Genomic DNA, 22,294 nt, shown 5'->3' on the forward strand with positions numbered 1-22,294 from the left:
CTATTTTAATCTGTGGAAAAGGGGGCAGAATATGTCTCCTTTAAATTTCCTTTGAGGTTCTCTGTGCATCATAATTTATCAAATAAAAAAAACACTTTCATTCATTTCAGGTTGCAGCCTCCACCTGATCATTTGCTAATGTTGCTTCAAAGTTCTGCAGCATCTGCAACGATTTACAGACGTTCCCTGAACGCCTCACATGTACCAACAGGTAGAGATGTGAGCAGCAGGTCTGGGTGCAGCTGCAGAGCTTTGTGCTTTACAGGAGGTTACTGTATATAATATACATCATCAAGGTTATACAGCAGCTTCTAACTGGTGACTCTAAGTTGATGCACTGCAAAAACTCAAAATCTTACCAAGAATATTTGTCTTATTTCTTGTCAAAATGTCTCATTTCTAGTCAAAACAAATCTCTTTCCACTTAAAATAAGACTCATCACCTAAAGATTAACTTGTTTTTACATCATTTTCACTTGAAATAAGTAGAAAAATCTGCCAGTGAAAGCAAGTTTTTGTGCTTGTAATAAGAAAGAAAAACTTGCTCCATTATCAGATTTTTCTACTTATTTCAAGTGAAATATGCTTGAAAGAAGTAAAAAGTGTCTAAAAACAAGCTACTTTTTAATGTGATGAGTCTTATTTTAAGTAGAATGAGATTTGTTTTGACTAGAAATGACATTTTGACTAGAAATAAGACAAATATTCTTGGTAAGATATTTGAGTTTTTGCAGTGTGGAGCCGTGATGTTCACACACACACACAGTGACCCGACACCCTGAAGTGTTTCCTGCCTCACACACAGACAAAGACTCATGCCGATCAGACTTCTGTTTATTCTGACTTGCTCACACTCTCAGACATGATCCCAACGACAAGAGCCGAGCAAACAGCCGCTGAACTGTGGAGCCCTGACAAGCTGCAGGCGGCTGCCGCTGTTTACCGAGCAGCGTCTGACACCGACGTAACGACTCGCTGCAGCCTCAACTCAGTCTGGAAAGAAGGACGTCGTCCAACCTGAAGAGACGCAGATGACAAATGAGACAAAAACGAATAGAATTTTCTTTTACTGCTGCTGCTCGGATAAAGAAGAAAGACAGACGGAGAGAGAAAGGCGAGAGGCACAGGAGAGGTATGAAGTTGTAAACGCTGTGAAAACAAAGTGAGATCTTCTCTAAATCATATTGACTTTTACTGGATTCAGTGTCAGGCAGCAGCAGCAGCAGCAGCACACTGCAAAAACTCAAATATCTTACCAAGAATATTTGTCTTATTTCTAGTCAAAATGTCATTTCTAGTCAAAAAAAATCTCATTCTACTTAAAATAAGACTCATCACATAAAAAGTAGCTTGTTTTTAGACACTTTTTACTTCTTTCAAGCAGATTTTCACTTGAAATAAGTAGAAAAATCTGATAGTGGATCAAGTTTTTCTTTCTTATTACAAACACAAAAAACTTGCTTTCACTGGCAGATTTTTCTACTTATTTTAAGTGAAAATTAGTTTGAAACGAGTGAAAATGATCTAAAAACAAGTTAATTTTTAGGTGATGAGTCTTATTTTAAGTGGAAATAGATTCGTTTTGACTAGAAATGAGACATTTTGATAAGAAATACGACAAATATTCTTGGAAAGATTTTGAGTTTTTGCAGTGTAGAGAGATGGAGAAGGACCGAGGGACACTTTGTTCCTCGCAGCCCTGAGCTGAGCTGCTGCTGCTGCTGCTGCTGGGGATGAAGGGAAGTACGGGAGGGAAAGAAAATAAAGGAGGGAGGGAAGAATGGAGGACAGACACGCAGGGCTTTGACCCTTCATCCCCTCTCCTTCCCTCCTCCTCCTCCACCGGCTCCACATCTCATTTAGCTGGAGGTGATCTGCAGAACAGCAGAGCCACAGAGGAGCAGCGATCACTCTGGGCCAAAACATCCTTCACACAGAGAATAATTAATCAGCCTGCAGCTACAGGAGAGAGGGAGAGAAGGAGAGAGGGATAGAGAGAGGGAGAGAGGGATAGAAAGAGGGAAAGAGCAGAGGAACCGGTGCAACAGAAACCTGCTACTAATCCACCAACATCTTCTCTCCTCCGTCCAGCAGTGGAGAGACAGAGGAGGACGTGTCCCCGTCTCAGACAGGAAACCACCTGAGAGGCTGCGGCTGCTCCACTTTGTCCTGAAAGTCACACAGCAGCAGCAGCAGCAGCGTCGTCGAGGTAACGCAAAGCCATAAGCCTCCATCTGTGTGTGTGTGTGTAAAGGATCAGTTCACTGTGACTCATCTGGACACGTTTGTTGCTAAAGTGTCAACGGTGCAGCTCGAAATGCCAAAAATCTATCCCATAATGCATTGCACATTAGTCATGAAAATGCAAAAAAAGAAAAGACAAAAAAAAAAAACCCTTTAAATGCAAGTCTGAATCCCATCCAGCTCCACATCATCACATGGGAGGCGGGACTTGTCATGGATATTGATTGATTGACAGCTGCAGCAGCCAATAGCGTTGGACTGAACCAACAAGCTGCACTTCTTCCTCCTCTTCCTCCTCTACCTGCCGACCTCGTAGACAGATGAGTCTAGTGGGGATCAAACTACAGTAGCTATAGGTAGCAGCAGGTTGCCATGGCGCCTGGAAGAATTTATAGTAGGCCCTATATTTTTTTTAAGCAGGAGGAACGAAAAACAATGAGGAGAAACTGAGTTTAATTGGATGCAGCGTTATAGGACGAGTGCAGGAGTTCATCTGTTGAAGTGTTGGTTTCATCTTCCACAACTCTGTGTGGTAACGTTGTGTTATTATCTCATAGCGTGGTGAATGTGCAGGTCACAACTTGTCCACCAGAGCGTTGTGGAGTTGTTGGATTGTGTATTTGATGAGTTTGATGAATGAAGGAAACCAAGAAATCCCATAATGAGCCTCCGTAGCGTAGCTCTGAGCAGCTCACGGCTCTAAAAACAGCTTGCACCGACAATTAAAGGTAACAAACCTACTGCTATAGAGACTATAGGGATTATGGCAATGGGCCAGTTTGCCAAAATGCTGAACTATCCCTTTAAATATGGTTTAGATTTTAAGGTCAAATCATCTTTTCTCTGTAGCTGAGGAGGAATAATGTAAATATATGTGATGGTCTTCAAAATTGGCCAACATTGACCACAGCACTAACTCTCTCTGAGCTGCAGGTTTATGACAGTTTGAGTCTCTGACGGAGGAGACGAGACACTGGACGTCAATGACGACGACGATGACGACGGCCTTGAAGCAGCTGCAGTGATTCATTGACACCTTCAGCTGTTGCCTCGCTGATCGTCGTCATCATCATCCAGTTTGTGTTCGACTGTGAACTGATGAATATTTAAAAATCTTCACTTTAAAAAGTCTGACTTTATGCAGAATCAACTTTTCTAGATACGGAGTCTCTGCGGAGCCGCGGATCACGTTGGGATGTGACTAAATATTTAGTTTTACACCTGAAACATGAAGGTGAAGTGATTCTCTGTAATTTACATGCTGCATAAACCAAAACACTGATCTGATCACGACGACACAAACATTTTAATTCCTGTGCCTCGGTGCAGGAGTGAATTTCCTCTCTGACAAAACAAAACAACAAATAAAACACTTTCAGCCAATCAACCGGCTGCTTTTTTTTTTTTTTTTCTTTAGACGTGCAGCGTTTGCAAACATTTCCAACAGCAGCCTGTACTTCAGTTGTGTTGATTTACTCGCTGCATCAACTCGATTGCATCAGTGACGTTTCTTTTTCTCCCAACAAATAATTTCTTTGCTTAAACTGCAGACGAGACGAGCAAATATTTTTCTGTGCATTTTTATTTCTTAACACGTTTAATGGAGCGTGATCCCAGACTCAGGCGCTGCTGCTGCGTTCAATGAGCTCCGTTCATCACAGACTCAAATAAAAAAAAACCTATGCACAGATGGACTCACATTAAAGCGACTCTCATGTGATGTGTTGTATGAAAGGTAATGGGAGCAGCTTTATGAGGACATGGTGTAAAGATGGAGCTGGTGATGTTACATATTTTAATATTCTCATCACCCCCCTCCTCCTCCTCCCTCTAACAAGTGCTGCCGTGTGCTTCATATCTCTTATTCCTCTGAGCTGCTCTTCTGTCCACACACACTATTAAAAACACATCACCGCTGCCCTGTGTGACACGTCCCTTCATTACCATGAACACACTCACACTCACACACTCAACGTCGGAGTTTATTTTTTCACTCGGTCCCCTGAACGCCACAGAGACCAGCTGTTCTGCTGAATTTAAAAACCGTTTTATACAAACTACATTATTACTAACTCGTCCAGATTAATGTGCAAATGGACTTTGAGCCGAGAAGAAAAGTTCAAACCTGCTGGGAAACGGAGTCATGGAGAGAATAAAGACCCCTCCCTCATGCAGATTGTATAGATGTCCTTGAACATCTCAAATGCAGCCTTTTGGTAAGTAGTGCAATTTACAGATGTCACCTGAATGTGTTTGATATTATGTGTCTAATATGACTTGCACAGCACTTTGGTCAACAATGGTTGTTTTTAAACGCGCTATATAAATAAACTTGAACTGAACTGAACTGAACACTTCACATGCAGGTTATAAGTTTTAGATATCCCCTAAACCAATGGTTCTCATTTTTGTCAATTTTGTCCAGTGGGGACCTGTGGTCTAATTTGTGTCAATTTAGGGATGTAGGTAAACATCTCATATGCAGGCTGTCGGTAGATGGTACAATTTACAGATGCTAGACTTTACAGATACGCCCTGAACGCCTCACGTACAGATAATCACATATATGCTCCAATTTACAAATATCCCCTAAATGCCTCACATGTAGGCAATTAGTAGAGATGCTATAATTTACAGTTGTCACCTGGAACCCCTCACATATATTATTATATTATAAACTTTACAGATATTACCCTTAAACATCTCACATACAGATGATTGCAAGATGTTGCACTTTACAGATGTCCCCTGAACGCACCACATGCAGATGATTGCAGGATGCTAAAATCTACAGGTCCTGTTAATTCAAGAAAGACTTTACTCAAATTAAATATCATTAATAAAAGTTGTTATAAATTCTTATTTCAGTAGAATAGATAAAGAGTGAGTTGACATTTATTTGTACTAACAGTTTATTGCTCCAACAGAAGCTGTGAATAGTGGTTTTGTGATGTGGAAGTGAAGATACAGCAGAGAGATACTGAAGCCATGGCGACGGGAGGGGATTGGGGGGGGGGTCATGGTGTCATGGTGTCGCCCCTCCGGGTATCAACCAGAGCGACGGGTCGACGGGTCGCTGCACAGCTGTGTCACTGCTGACACCGTCCAGATGGACTCGTTAAAATCCTCCGAGTCGACCCTGAACATGTCGGCGCTTCCTGCAGGATCTGGAGATCAGGACGGAGCAGCAGCAGCAGCGTGGGGGGGCTGGGGGGGGGTGAGATGGGGGGTAGGGGGGCAAAGGGGGGGCAGAGGGGGGTGTAGGGGGGTTTCCATTCATACATTATTGATCGGCCGTCGTGTGGCTTCTATTGTTTTATCTGCTGCTTTGCTAAGTCATTTTTCCGGCTCGGCTGTCGGAGGAAACACAAACAACAAGGACAAGAAGAAGCTGCGTGTTTAGGATTTTATCAGGTGAAGAAGCAGCAGCAGCTTAAAGGGATAGTTCACTCAAAATTCAAATTTCACTCATTATCTCCTCCCCCTCATGTGGACTAAGGGCTGGGAGAAGTTTCAGAGTCCTCCGTGGCTTCTCTGAGTTACAGCAGTGCTCTGTGCAGAAGTATTTGTCCATATAATGGTTGTGAATGGTGTCTTTTTCGTTCAAAAAGACACACCAAAAAACATCCAAATACCTCCATACTGCTCGTCTGTAATGTCCCTCTTGTATTGAAGCCCCAACATGAGAAATTGTTCCGCCGGGACACAGGAAGAGCAGTGAACCGAGACACTGGGAGCTTCCGCTACAAACAAGCTTGAAATAGAGACTTATTTCATTTTTTTCGGAACAATTTCTCATTTCGGGGCTTCAATACAAGACGGACATTACAGACGAGCAGCATGGAGGTATTTGGATGTTTTTTGGTGTGTGTTTTTGTTACAATGACAGTTGGTATCCATTAGCAACCGTCATATGGACATGCACTGCTACGCTGAGACCCCCTGTAACTCAGAGAAGCCACGGAGGACTCTGAAACTTCTCCCAGCCCTTAGTCCACATGAGGGTGGATTCAAGTCTTTCAATTTCAATTTTGGGTGAACTATCCCTTTAAAGATCATCATCGTCGGCCATGTTGTCATCGTCTACACCCCCAGACGACACGCACTCAACACAAACTCCAAGAAGAGACGACATCAAGTCAAATCTCCTCGGTGTCAGATTGTTGTGTAGTTGTTGTGTAGTTCAGACGTCGGCTCTTTTGTTCTGATCTAGAAAAACTTTCTGCTGAATATTTTAAAATGAAAGTCGTTATTATCTCCCCCCGCAAACATGAAATCAGAGCCGGTATAGAAGAAGAAGGAGAAGTGTAATCTTTTCATCAGGGTGAAGAGTCTGTTCTGTGTTCGTCTCCGTCTCTGACAAAAGGCTGATTGATACGTCGTCAATAAAACACATCAAACCGCCCGAGTCCGAGTCCTAAATGAGCCGAGGGATCAAAGAGATGAAAACAATCTGAGTCTGATGGGAAAATAAAATAAAAACTAAAACAGATGAGCAGGTTTCAGACGAGGGGACGACGTGTCATCCTGACCCGACCGCCACCGAGTCATGTAACACCTGCTTCCTTAAAGGTGTTCATGAGTTTGAGCCCATGTGGGTCTTAACATTAGTGTAATAACTCATCTATCAGACCATGCAGCCCAAACTTTGTGCTAAATTCTATTTTTGATGAAATCTGGGATGAAAGTGTGTTTTTTTTTTTCGCATTGGATAATGCAGGCATTGCATTGCACTTATTGTACTGCCTTAGTTGTCGATGCTTGTCATGTTGTAGTATTGTGTGTTGGATGTTGTACGTACAGAGTGACTATCATTTCCCTTCACAGGGATTATTAAAGTAAACCAACCAACCAACCAACCAACCAACCAGACGTCACGTTGCTCACGATTCATCAGCCACTGATATTGGATCCGTCATCCGTCAATCAAACGTCTGAGACACACACACACACACCGAGCTCGGTCTCGCCCCAAGCTTTGAATATCCCGCCCGCTCGATAACGACCAATCAAATTAGTTTTCCTTACTCGGGTAAACTCGTAGAAGGAGGCGCGACAAACAGGACAAACGGCCATTTCTGAACTCCTTAAATAATGTTATATAATAGAACAATTATGTGAGATGACAACGATATAAAACAGAAATGAGAGCGATTAAAGAACCAGGAAATAAACAGAATGTACTTTAAAATAATAAAAGGCTGTTTGACGGCAGAATGAAGTGGGGGAAACTTTCAAATTAAAGTCGTTAGGGTAATACACAGAGTGCATATAAGTACAAGAACAGCCTCATGAATCTGAACAAAGAAACAAATTTCACTTTAATTTTTTGTTTGTTATGTTTTACTCAGTTCAACTCAGGACTGTTGATTCCTCTACTTCTACTTTTGAGTTTTTTTTCTTGTTTCTGCTTTTTTTTAATTCGTTTTCAGAAACTCTTGTGTTTTTGTTTGGTCTCTGCTGCACAAACAAACAAAACAAACTAACAAACTAAAATTTCTCCTCCAGATAAAGTTTAGAGAGGAACTGGTTTTCGGCCTCTGTTAATGACTCCACACACACACACACTAGAAAACATAAGACTGACTCTTTAGCTCAGCCGCATACGACTGTAGAGCAGTTCTGTCTGAAGCTGTTTACCACACATACACATCACACTTTAGTTTAGTTTGTTTTGTTTGTGTGTGTGTGTGTGTGTGTGTGTGTGAGAGCTGTTTTCCACTTCTGAACTAACCTTGCCAGGAAGCAAACTAAAGGTAAGAGTTCCTTCTGTGTTTCTGCTCTGAAGCTATTTTTAGAAAACAACAAAGGGAAGAACATTTGTGCGTTATTGTTGCTTTTGTGCATTTTAATTGCCAAGCAAAAAAAAAAAAAAGAATGAAAACACAAAGTCACGCTCTTCACAAAACAACAACAAAAGCAAACAAACCCTGGATGCTGCAGCACTGATGCATGATTCCATTTATCCATGAAAAATAAAAAATAAATAAACTCAACAACTCGTCTCTGCTCACTTCCTGTCAGCGCAGCCTGACAAGGTCACCGCGTCTTCACCGCGTCTTTACCCGTCATGTGGGACGAGTTTCCAGCTGAGGGGAGAGGGAAGCTGGTGGAAATGATTCACAGACTTTTAAACAACGTCTAGGGAAGATTTAAAGGGACATTGGCCCTCATTTATCAAACTTGCGCAGGATCTGGTGTAGATTCTGGTGTAAATATCAGTGTACGGCAAGTGTCACGTGTGATTTACTAAAAGTGTGTACGCTGCTGATTTCGGCGTAGAACCGGCGTGGTGGTGATAAATCCGGCGACTGAAAACGAGCGTCATTTAAATGTCACGCCCCGATATATTCCTGCTTTAGAGGCGTCGCCCTGCCCCTTTTACGACATGGAGACACGGAAGACGGCCAAGAAGACGGACTTTACCGACATTACCGCGTTGAACAGGGAGAGGGCGGCAACATTAAATATCTGGACATTGATAGATTGATAGGTTTTGTGATTGATAAGCGTCATCCCGGTGGATGGAGGCTGCAGACGCACGTGTCACCGACCACGTCAGGAAACCCAGCGATCTCATGAAATGCTCCTGCAGTTTACTAAACACAAGTGACTGAGGAGAAATCATAGAGGCATATTACTGCTGCGAACGCGACTTTATGACCATCAGCACCGCTGGCATGGTTCGGCTGATGGAGGGATGTGAAACACCGGCCCGATGTCCCGCTGACAGGTCCCGGTGACGGGAAAGAAAAGAAAACACTCCGCCGAGATCAGCTGCACCTGGACAGGTAGCGGAGCCCCCCCCGCCGGCTCCGGTGTCCAGCAGAGAGAGAGACTGAGGAGCCGTCCGGTCATGCTCTGGTGCTGCAGATGTTGGAAGTTTGTGTGTGTGATCTAACAATAACAGGTCTGTCATTGACTGTTTCTGTTACACAGCTGATTAACGAGCATCTGTCACATCAAGGTTTTTAATTCATCTCAGTTGCTCAAAATAAAACTCGAGTTATATTTTCAACACGGACTTGGTTTTATCGTTTCTTTTTTTTTTGGCTACTTTTTATATTTTTATCAATATAAACAACAACAACATGTGGTCCACATCGCTGCGTTATTAGACTATGGTTTAATAATCGTTCTGACACAGCAGCACTCCTTCCTGCATGTTCTACGCTGGTTCCAAATGTGCGTACACCTGGTCAGAGCTGGCGTGAGATTTGTGCGTACCGTACGCTCACGCTCAGATTAATAAATGCCGATCCTTGCGGTGAATTTGGTGTACACCCATTTTTTTGGTGTACGCAAGTTTAATAAATGAGGGCCAGTGTGTGTAGGAATTACTCCCATCTACGCAGCATTGCGGTTGTATATCGCAAGCTACTCAATGGTATTTTTCATGCTGCATTCACCTGAAATTGGGCAGACGGCAGACGGACCACATAAACAAGCCTCTATGTAAACAAGTGGTCGGTCAGCACAAGGCAAAACAATACACGTGACAATATGTTGTCATGGCGATGTGGTATTGTTTTACTGGCTTTCTCTGGACTTCTGTGACTAAAATGACATCTGGTTTGTTAGCGACGGCCGTCTGCCCGACTGCAGGTGAATGCAGCATCGGTGTAACGCTCCATTCCTCCTCACTGCGTTACCGCGGTGACGCCACCTCGACCTGAGCCGACAGCTCCGGTGTCTCCGCTGAGTTTCCGTGGTTTCCTACCGTCACGCTGACACTTGAAGGTAAAAACATGGCGACACCACATGGCAGCAGCACCGAGCTTACCGTCTCCATGGAGATATGAATGATATGAACGGCTCATTCAGAGCTGAAAGGAACACTTCACTTTGTTGATGGGGGGATTACTGGTTAATGAAAAACAGACTTTTGAACCAAATAATCAATTTTCCTGAATAGATAACAGGAGAAGTTACACAATGTCCCTTTAACGTGCACCGTGCCACTCTTTCTTTTATGTTTCTTTTCTTTTTGGACGGTGCATTTCCTGAGCACAGAAGCTGCACGCTGGATTATCTGTGCAGGTTTAATGAGTGAGACCTTTTCAGGCTTCCTTGGTGCCTGCTGTGTGTGTGTGTGTGTGTGTGTGTGTGTGTGTGTGTGTGTGTGAGCTCCACGCTGAATACTTTTCATTTTGTCCTACTTAACCTAACACAACACTGGCGCTTTTTGCCAGAATGTTTTTGGCTCGGCGAAATGGTGAAATGCGGAATATCGATCTGGGGCCAGCGAGGCAGAGAGGTGAATCACCACAGCAGCTCCACAGGGAACCGAGGCCGAGGCTGGACCGGGGCCAGACCCACATCCAGATCCTCCTGCTGCTCCGGCTGCCTGACGGACCAGAAACCAGCTTCTCTACCTCTCTACCTCTCTACCTCTCTACCTCTCTCTTCCTCTACCTCTCTACTTCTCTACCTCTCTACCTCTCTACTTCTCTACCTCTCTACCTCTCTACCTCTCTCTGTCTCTACCTCTCTACTTCTCTACCTCTCTACCTCTCTACCTCTCTCTGTCTCTACCTCTCTACCTCTCTACTTCTCTACCTCTCTGTCTCTACCTCTGTTGTGTTTGTGTTGTGTCTGCTCGTTAAATACGACTGGCTGCCGTTAGCTGCTAGCTGCACTGTTGGGATCAATTCGATAACAGTCTGTTGTGTGTGTGAGTGTGTGTGAGTGTGTGTATGATGCAAAAAGCTCCAAAAACAAACCAACATCCAGCACATTGAGAGCTGTTTGATTTGAGCCGTTACAACAACGTGACTGTGTACTACTGTAGCTACAGACACAACTGACCTGAGACCAGCAGCTGATCACAACTCATTACGGGTATAAAGTGATTTCGGTTGAGGTAACTTCCATCTTCTTGTGTTCCTGTTGTTTTCTTATCAAAGCACTTTGTAAACTTCTGTTTTAAAGCTGCTATATAAATAAAGTTACTGTACTTTCCGGACTATAAGCCGCAACTTTTCCCCGCCCCGGTGTCCCAGCTCTCGTCTCTGCACCGCAACACAAATGCGCTCCGTAACCTGTAATCTTTTGTTCATGACGGTTAAGACTACACAAACACACACGCCGTAACATCGTATATGTTATGTAACGTTTTCCACCGCTCCATTTATTGATTTTTCGCCGGCTTCGTTGTAAACAGATGCACATGGAGGAGAGGAGCGGAACCAGAACAGAGGAGAAGCGAACAGACTTGCACAGTTCCCTACTGTCTTTCTGTGTAAATATCTCATGTTACAACATGAAAACTTGCCGCTTATATTCAAGTGCAGCCTATATGTATTTTCTTTTCAAATGTAGCTGGTGCAGCTTATACTCAGGTGAGCTCTATAGTCCGAAAAGTACAGTATTATGACTATTATCATATCATAGTAGTATGACTACTATCTCCTTTCACTACATCACTGCACCTTTCTCTCTGCTGCTGTCGTAACCACTTTGACCACTAGATGTCGCCCAGTAACAAAATTTAACTATGGGTTATAATAACCTGAAGGAAACAGAAACAGATGGAAACTTCATTTTTAATTCGGCCTCTTAAACTTTAACAAACTAATGAAGCTTCACTACGACTCTGATGGATCACAGGTTGTTTTGTTTTTCTTCCTGAAATCTACTTTGCTTCTGTTTCTATTGGAATAAACCGTCTATTAACAGAAGCGTCGGCACGGTAACTAACTGAATGTGATGATGCCAAACACAAGACTCCAGAGAAGTCAAATTATTATTCTTAAATACAAGAAAATGAGTGAGTTGGCGTCTCCATCCCAGAAACCAGCGTTTGGCTGCACACACACACAACTTCTCCAGGGGAACGAGTCTCTGACGTGACTGAAGGAAACGAGGACGAAAAACAAACTGTGTTTCTCTTTTCATGCTTCATCTTCTCAGAGTGAAAGACGACAGACGACAAATAAACGCTGAGACTTCTGATACAAACTTACATTAACGCTGCTTCATCATTTAACCGTCTGAGGTCTAAGGGCATTTTCTAGATTTTTACATAATTTCTTAAATTCACCTTTTTAAGCTACTTATAAGATATAACAACACCAAATAAATGTTTTATGTCTAAATATTTAGAACAATCTCAGCTCTATGTACTCTGAGGACCATTTTTTTGTCCTACAACACTGTATAAAGAAATAATTTAGGCCAAATGCTGGAAATTTCAAGTCCGCTTTTTGAAAATGTTCAAATCTCTTGTGAAAACACAGCTCTGGTCATGAGGATGAACTGTTCTGGTGCTTGAAATGGATTTACCAAAGTCTTAGCTTCTCAAAAGCAGTGGAATATATGAATAAAATAATAGACAAGCATAGAGAAAAGGTCTAAAATGAAATGTTGTAATATCTATTTTTACCAAATGTCTCAAATGTGGATAAAAGAGGCTGAATAATGACTTCACAATGCAAAGAGGAGTAGCTGAATCACTTTTCTATGGTGTAAAATGACCTAAATATAAAAAAAACCACATATCGAGGCCGTTGCGTAAATGCACCAGCGCGTGACCCGACCTCAGAGGGTTATTGAGTCAGATGGAGCTTTCTTCTCCACGACCTTTAATGGAGTTCCCCTGCTCTTCTCCTCCTTTACAGACGCATTAGACGACGTTAGTCAGAGTGAGAAGCTCCCACCACCACACAACACGACGTCCTCAGTGTTGACATTGTTGCGTGCGACTGCTTGAGTCATTCGATCACAACCATGAACAACAGCAGCAGCAGTGATGAGTCAGAGGAGTTCCTCCTCAGACCAACAACAACGACCGTCCAGGCAGATTTTGAAGAAAATAAAAATACGATGATTCTTAAAAACAAGGTCAGTGGTTTTTTTTGTTTGTTTAGTTTTGTTATTTTTGGATGAATGCTTATGCAATGAAGCTGAGTCCGTATTTGTTGTTCTTTCATGCAGGAACCAGGCAGGCCTTCAGGGGCGGGGGGGGGGACAAGTCCGGCTTAGGGGACAGTTTTCTTTCCTTTTTTTTGTTTTTTCTGTGTGTGTGTGTGTGTGTGTGTGTGTGTGTGTGTGTTTGCATTCAGCTCCGGTCACCTCTGAGCTCTGAGAGAACAGCAGTGGCAACGACGGCGGCCGGGCTGTGATCTAACAGCAGCTGACACACTGGTGGGAAGTAGCTGTGAACAACCACAACTACAACTACAACCACCACCACTCTGCTGCTGCAGCCGCTGCAGCCAACCACAGCCAGACGACGGTGAAGCTTACTGATGTTTTCAAGAAGCCTTTATTTCTGCTCAGCCGTCATCCTTATTTGAACATAAATCTCCTTTTCCTTTCATTCATATCCGTTCTTCTTTCAACACCGTAAGAGCTAAAGGACAGATACATGAAATAAAATGAGCTCTTATAAAATAAATAAACTTAACCCTTGTAAATTATTTTTACCAAAATACTATGCCTTATGACAAAATATTTGAGCCTTAATCGACATTTCACATGAGATAATGACAATAAAACGTTTGCCATAAACACATAAACAGATTAGCTCAACACCACCACCACCACAAGGCCAAACACACTACACAGAGGCTAACATGACTATTAGCATGACTATTAGTGTATGACAATTAGCATTTTTTTCCCACATTAAATCGAACAAATTACACATGGCTGGACATCAAACATGTTGTTTGCACAATACCTTGTTCCCAATTCCAGCTGGGTGCTTAACCATATCATGTAGAACCCTTTAGGAGCAGAATTATCATGACCGACTGCACCGTTTGACGTCTGCTCAGAGAAACGTAAAGAAAACCACGATACGGGAGGCGATATTTTTTTTCGTAGGATAGGTCTGGGAAAGTCCCAGCCTTCCCCGCCTCTGATTGGCTAGATGAGCTCTCCTCCGATTGACGTCATCTCACGACAGTACTGTAGTAAACTAAAATACACACCAACTGGATATCTTAGTGTAATCAGATGCCATGGCGTAGCGGTTTGCGTTTTCGCCTGCGGTGTGGTGAATCCGAGTTCGATCCCCGCTGGTTTCGGGGAGCATACATCAGTCCGACTGCCCAAAAGTCCGACGGCTCATTTCTCCGACTACTCATTCTACAGTGTTAGGGTTAGGGCTACTTAAGTCGGAGAAGTGGGAGGTCGGACTAATGGACGCAAAAATAAAGAAATGTATGGTCGGAGAAATGGGTAGTCGGACAGACGCCATGCGCCCGCTGGTTTCACATTCCGAAAAATTTAGTTTTTAAATTTATATTCCAAGTTTACACTTTGAGTTTGAGAGAAGTGTAATTGTGCCATTGGTTAGGTTTAGGCAATGAAGAAAGGAGTTGGTTAAGTTTAGTAAAAAGACCAGGTAGAGTGTAGACAGGCCAGATAAGAGTCCAGGTAGATCTAGGCACTTATCACACTTTGCCGACAGCCTGCGTTTCACAGCCGTTTCACAGCCAAAACAAACAACCAATCAGGCGAGAGTATTTCTAGTCAATCAGAGTCGAAAATGGAGCCCATCTAGCCAATCAGAGGCGGGAACGGTGGGAAAGGCGGGACTTTCCCAGACCTATCCTACGAAAAAAAATATTGCATACGGGAGCTTGTTACTTCCGGCGCCTGATCGGCAAAATAAAAGCACAGGAAGTGAATCTCTTTTTACCAGAAATGTCATTTTTAGAGTTACTTACAGCCGCTGCAGCCGCTCCACCAGCTACAGCCCCGACCCCCCCATCTGGAAAACTGCCTCATTGTTTACAGATGCAGCAATGCGGAAAAAGGCAAAAAAAATCTGCACTGTCCCATGTTTAATTTCATCTCAGCAACATTTACCTATTGTTGCTCGTCTGCCTCAGTCGGGGGGGGGAAATAGAGCTCTGTCGCCCTCAGCCGTAACACCTCTCCTCTCCTCTCCGCCGCTCAGAGTCGGGGGCCGAGGCCGCCTGAGCAGCGAGCGAGAGGCATTTATCAGTGTCAGACACACCGCACACACACAGGACTCACTGCAACACAGTTGTCAGCATAATTTGGCTGCCTCATAATCTCCGACTCTGCAGCCCCGGGGATTATTCAACTTTTTACCTCCGTTCATTCAGTGGCGAGTGAGTAATATCTTCTCTGTGTTTTTTGCTTCAGGGTGCAGAGGGGCTATCTGAGCCCAGAGCGGGGGCCGGCTCGCTGTTTGAACCGTCTGACCGGTCGGGAAAATGACTGGCGTTTATAGATGAGAGGAGCCGGTGCAATTATAACTTCTTCTTTTTTTTTAATAGAGAATTTAAAACATTGCAGATTTACACTGAAGCTATCACACCACAGGGTTAATGTATAGGTTTCTGGTGCTGCATACTGAAGTCTAACGGATAGAAAAAAAGAAATCTGGACAATGTGAAGGTGCAGTTTATTCTCTCAGACCATATAATGCTCCTTTAAACAGCTGGTTTCTACAGATATCTGTGTTTAGACTGACGATCCAGACACAACACTGTTTTATCAGCTTTAGATTGACCTGCTCTGATCAGTCTAAATAATCATGGTCGTCTTAAAGACACCTTTTTACGGCATTGATGGTTCGTCAAGCAGCTAAAACTATGGCAAGCCATTTTAACATTTAAAAGTCAGATGCAGATATCTGTATTTCAGTTTTGCCTCGTCAAAAAGAACATTTCAGATATCCACAACTATGTCATTCCTAGGACAAATTATGTCACTTTAACCATTAATGTGTATGGGGTTTGTCATTACAGATATCTACAATTCAGATGCAGATATCCACTATATGAATTACGGATATCTGCAACAGAATTATGACTATTCCTAATTCCAGTTTACAATTAATTCTGACTAGTCATAATTCCAGTTTCACCTCAATTAGCGATATCTAAATGTCCCTTTTCAGATATCTTACATTAAGTTTTGACTAGGCGAAATGACGTAGATATCTCAAACTGGAATTAGGAATAGTCATATTTCAGTTACATATATCTGTAATTCATATAGTGGATATCTGCAACTGAATTGTAGATATCTGTAATGACAAACCCCATACACATGAATGGCAAAAGTGACTTCATTTATCCTAGGAAGAACGCAGTTGTGGATATGAAATGTTCTTTTTGACGAGGCAAAACTGAATTACAGATATCTTGAATGAAAAATCCAACTATTCAAAATGTAGTTACGACAAATCAGAAAGACGTTGTTGATATCTACAATGTTAATTCCAGATAGTCAAACTTAGCTTTTAAATGTTAAATCCGCTTGCCATACAAACACACAACCAAACTTCTTGTGTTCATGCACAGTGAAGTGTCAGGAAACATGAGGATTGATGTTACGATGTTGGTTTGTTTTAATCTCGACTATGAACCTAATCTGAGGTGAGAAGATGATTTGGTTTCCTGGACCAGAAGATAAAATCTCTAAATGTTGTTTTTTTGTGAAGGTCAGTGATGAACGGTCTGTGATCCATGTGATCTTCACCTTTAGATTAAAATCCACATTAATCTGGTGCCTCCTCTAATTCAGAGGCTGAAGGTTATTGTAGTGGTTTAAAGTGAAGACGTGGGTGGACTACAGTGATGTTTCTCCACATCTGCTGCTGTTTGCTTTTAATAAACGACCTTGGCTACGACGGCTCTCGGCTTATTGAGAGCTGAGACAAACACACACGGTTTTATTACACTGACAGTTACGTCTCTGTTGCAACATGAGACTCGGTATTAGCTGCTGACAGCCGTGCTTCACAACACAAAGGGAAATATTAATGCTATAGATGCTAGTTACCATGACAATGAGTTCCAATGTGATGCTTTTACACTAATTTCCAGTAATTACGCTGCTACAACATCATCATTGTGCTAATTTTACTCGACTAATTTTTGGGGAAATTGCTTCATATTATTGGAGTCTGGAGAAGTTAGTGGAAATATTTTCTCAATCATATCTTTCTCTGTAATATTCTGTATAATGTATATTTTATTATTAAACTCTGGTGTTAAATGTCTTGATTTGAAACCGTTGGCGACAGATCGTTGCACCAACAACACAGTCAGACTTTCTCTCCTGGTTGTTGCTGCTGCTGCTGCTGCTTCATTAATAATTGAGAGCGAAGACTGTTTGCATATAATTTCATTCCTAAATACAGACTACAGTAAAGTGGCTAATCCAAACTCTCACAGGGTGTGTTCACCAGTCTGTGCTTACTGCAGGATAATACTATTAACACATGCAACTGTCTCTTATGGGACAAATTAACACCTGTTGTTCATTGTTATTTCTCACTGAGCTCCAGCTACACCACAGGGGAGGGGGAGGAAAGCTCAGTTTAATGCAAATGTCCTCTGACATCACAGCCAAACAGCCAATCATAACAACAGAAGCACAGATTTGGACTCAACTTTTAAGTCGATGACAGTGATTGTCACAGCTTTTCCACGACGATGACTTACTGAGACATAAAAAGAGAATAAAATCATAATCACAGACATTATTATTAAATATCACTGGTGAAGTCCAATTTTTTATTTTATGTAAATGTTTTATCATCAGCTCATAAAATCTTGTCTGTGACTTTATCTTACCCCCCAAAAAATTGAATGTGAGATAAAAACCCTTTCTCAGAGGAGTCCTTGATCTTTGGTAAAGACAACGTTTAAGTGCAAAGTTCCTCCTGAAGCTCCGCCCCTTGAATTTATGGACGACACTGCATCTTGGCAAACTAGAAGACCTAAATCCAAACATGGACACACAGAAATTCACAAGTTGGGCTTAGATAATGCAAATATTAGCAAATGGAATAAACCACGTGACGTCACGGTACTCGGAAGTCGCTGTGGAAGCTGACTGAGTGGCAGAGCCGCTAAAGTATAAAATCTAAATTTTCAATGACGGAAAGTAAATTCACTTGAGCGGTAATTTATTTAAATCGATCAGCTGTGTTTACTGTTTCATGTGTCATAGTTCTGATGGTTAGACAGATGAACTAGTCTCTAACACATCCTACAGTTTGACATGTCAGAGTTTTTCAGTATAGAAGAAACTCAGGTTTAAGTGTTGGGACCAAAGTAACAGCTGTAGTTTTGTTCCTCTGCACATTAACAATGAGCCTGTCTGTCACTCTGTCGGTACCGCGGTCACACTGTGTGTGTTACAGGATTAATTAAAACAATCAAGATGTCAGTATCCATGGACCAGGTGGTTTTGGGGAGTCCTTCTGAAGGATACTACATGTTTTACCCGGTTTCTCTGTGTCCACCGCTCCTTCACCAGGTTGAGGGAGTTTTGTTTTGCCGCTCAGTCCGAACTAAAGGGGCAACGTGACGTAAACGCATAAAGGGCCGGATTTACTAAAGGTTTGCGTGTATTAAAACGTGTGCAAACGTGATTGCACGCGCAAACACATGTGGAACCTGATCTACTAACCGGACGCACCGAGGATTGCGTCCCTCACACGGGCAGAATAGCACGTGCGATCCATTTAGCGCGTTTGCCTTGATGAATATGTAAATATGGGCGTTTCAGCCAGAACGTGCAAAATACTGGGAGGAGTAGATGCAAATAGATTTATTTAGCGCTTGCAATGTGATTTACCAAACCAGGAAGAGATTGCGGTGGCTGTTTTTACGTCTTTATTTACCACGTCTGAAAACCATGTACTAACTGATACAACTTTGCCAAAACGTATGCGTTTATTGATTTGATACCTGTCAGAGCCCCGTGATCTTACATCTCTGCATTTCCTCACGTCTGGGTCATTCTGTAACAGTTTTTCAGCCGTGTTAAAAGTCTTTTACGCGCCGTTACGCACGGGGCACGTCTGTCCTGCAGTGCGCTCCTCTCCTCTCCTCTCCTCTCCTCTCACCTGGCTGCTCAGCTCCGACTCTCAGTCCCGGTCCCGGACTGAGACACGTCACCGCTGCCTTCACCCGTCTTTAATCCCTCTGGTCGGTGGTCAGAGTGTTTAGATCCGTGTGTCCCACCTGACCTCTCTATTAATCCACTCGATCATGGGCGGCACACACACACACACATATTACAGGTGTGTGATTGTCGCTGCAGCTGCTGCCTGTTCGTCACTATATGACGAGTTGGGCCCTGTAGCGATTTGTGTTTATTTATCTAAACAGAGCGCGAGAGAGATGAACACACATGCTGTCATTGCATCGGATCAAATGTCATTCTGTCCCTTCGTCCGTCCAGCTCTCTGTCCACACTCTCTATGGCGGAAACGATTACACGCGCAAAACCCTCATTTACATATTGTGGTTTGCACGTGTTTTCATTTAGCGGGTTTCTCTTAGTAGATCACCTGTTTTGCGTGCACTAACCAAACTCGCAATATTATAGCGGGCGCAAACAATATAGCGTCCGCTATCTGAGATCTTAGTAAATCCGGCCCAAAGAGACCGACTGAATAGCAGAGCTAAGTCAGCTAACGTCACCCACCTGTCAGACAGGAGCTGAGAAACCTCTTAACTCTCAGAAACTCTCCACAAATCGTAGTAAACTGTCATAACATCTTTCCATTAAGATTTTAAAGTTTTTATTTTTACCTCCTCCCTTGTCGGTCTTTCACTGCCCGTCATCCAGGCTGCAGGTTGGTCAGGCTGAAGTCTTTACTCTGAGACGTTTCACTCTTTATTGTTACTCTGACCTTCTCCTCTTTGGCTCTTCCTCTGTTTCTCCTTTTGAAAATGTGATTACGTCGTGGAGTCTGTTTCACCATCTCATCACAGCTGGTGAACATTTCCTCCACGCGCTCGTTTCCCAATCAATCCAGTCAAAACTCAGAGGGTCGATAGACTTCTCTCCTTCTCCTTCTCCTTCTCTTGCAACTCTTACATCAGCCCAGATTCACCATCTCTCCCTCCCACTGTTGCCTTCTGCACATTTCCTCTCATCGCTTCTTCTTTCCCTTTTCCTGTGCACGACCATGAACGCCCCCTGTTGCTGGTTTCTCTCCCAACAGCCTGTTTCTATTTGAGTGTCTCAGTTAAAGTCACTTTGTTTATTTCCCATCGGAGATATTCACAAAGGGTTAAATTATCCTCCACGTTTTTCAATTCCTTCCCGTGGCTGAGCTTGTTTGCTCAGTAGGAATTACTCTGCACACTCTGTCTTTGAAGGGATTCACGTGTTAGCGTGTTTGATGAAGGACAAAGGTAACATTAATATTCTTAGTGATCTGCTGAAGGTAATTATAGTCTGGAGATGAGAATGGACTGACAGTTAAAGATGTGCCGCGGCTCCGCTGATGACAAAGATCCACTGCATTACATCTCATGAATCACATTTGTTCAAGTTCAATAAAAATAATAATAACTTAGAGCCAGTATGTGAAGCATTTTATATGTGATTACACCAAATTATTAAAGTGAGTTTGAGACGCAGCAGAAGAGGCTGCCTGAGGATCTCAGCCCTGCTGGGGGGATGAACATGTAGCGCCTCAAACATTAACACTCAAGTCTTAAAAATCCATTTCTAAACTCAGGGGCAGCCAAAGAAGAGAGGCAGAGAAATATGTTCTCAGCTCTTAGAATTAGTCGAGAGCCTTGAAGCAACATTTTGGGGCGGCTGGAGGCTCCACTTGTAGCACATCCTCGAATAAAGGCTCCGGTCCAGCCTGATGGAGCTAAACCAAAGTCTTCAGCATCGTCGCTTTGGCTGCGATCCTCGGCTGGCGCAAACCAGCCTGCACCTCCCTTTGCTAATCAATAATAATTAGTATTGATATGACAGTGAATGGTTCCTCTGCACAGTCTTGTTGTAAAAAAAAAATAAGACTGCAGCGTCTGCAAACTGATGCTGGTGATCGACGATTGGCTGATCGAATCACTTCCAGACTCCCCGTCCAAAACAATCAGAAAAACCAATGAATCGACCTCGTTACTCATTCGTCAAGTGTTTTTCTGGCTTTTGATGGTTTTATCTGTTTCCATAGAAGCAACCACACAAGTACAGTCCTCCCCTGACACAAGTCCTCCAATAAAACCTGACTCTTTTAAATTAAAACCTCAACTAAAGATCCTAAGGAATCAACCGAACAAACACCACATGCTGATTTTCTGATTTTTCTCCTTCAGCATCGCCTCAAACTGCTGCAGATTCACTCACAGCATCAAACACAGAGTCAAAGATCAACAGCAACTCCTGCAAAGATGAGATGATGTGGGACCTCTGCACATCATCAGGGGCGACTGAAGGCAAGGACTTCCATTTCCACCACCAGATTTACACGCTGCTCTGATTCTAATTCAGTTGTTACGACCATTTTAATGTGCAGTCAGAAAAAGCTTTTATGTTTCCTAGAACTTAAAAACCAGACCACGGTCTTTGCAGAGAGACTTTGCCAAAAGGCCGATGTTAAACAACGATGCATTCCTGCAACCTTGTTGAGTAAACCTCAGCTACACTTTGCTGCTCAGGGAGGCTGATGGTTATGTTAATGAACGACAAAGACCTGCTGTTTACTTCTCTCACTTCTGACTCGCAAATCACATTTTGCTGCTTGAAATCTCGTTGTGCAGAATCTGTATTTTGCCTCGATGCCTCCGTGAGACCAGATCCTCTCCACGGCGTCGAGTCGCCAGAGATTTAAAGTGATAGTTCACCCAAAATTCAAATTTCACTCATTATCTACTAACCCTCATGTCGACTAAGAGCTGCAGTATTTGTCCATATAATGGTTGTCAATGGATACAACAATTTCTCATGTCGGGGCTTCAATACCAGAGGGACATTACAGACGAGCAGCATGGAGGTATTTTGGTGTGTCTTTTTGGACGAAGAAAGTTGGTATCCATTCACAACCATTATATGGACAAATACTGCTGCGCGGACCCCCCCGTAACTCAGAGAAGGAAATTTGAATTTTGGGTGAACTATCCCTTTAAGGGAGCACTCTCGTTAGACCCAGAGGATCAATCACCTGAGTCAGAATGATGCATGTGCATCGACCTCCGTCTGCATCAAACTTTATGTCTGCAGTAAAATCTCTGGCTGCAGGAGGAGTTGTGTTTCTGTGTTGCTCACTGCCCTCGTTATGTAACTCCCCCTCCCCTCTGCC

General features: G+C 43.0%; 1 protein-coding gene across 2 annotated transcripts in view; it reads right to left on the bottom strand.

Moving 5' to 3' along the window:
• Window positions 1-22,294, bottom strand: part of vstm2a (V-set and transmembrane domain containing 2A) — a 122,087-nt gene that overhangs the window by 2,060 nt on the left and 97,733 nt on the right. The window lies entirely within an intron of this gene.

The sequence above is a fragment of the Trachurus japonicus genome, chromosome 20, assembly GCF_045865225.1.
Source record: "Trachurus japonicus isolate A0001 chromosome 20, Traja_1.0".
NCBI lineage: Eukaryota > Metazoa > Chordata > Actinopteri > Carangiformes > Carangidae > Trachurus > Trachurus japonicus.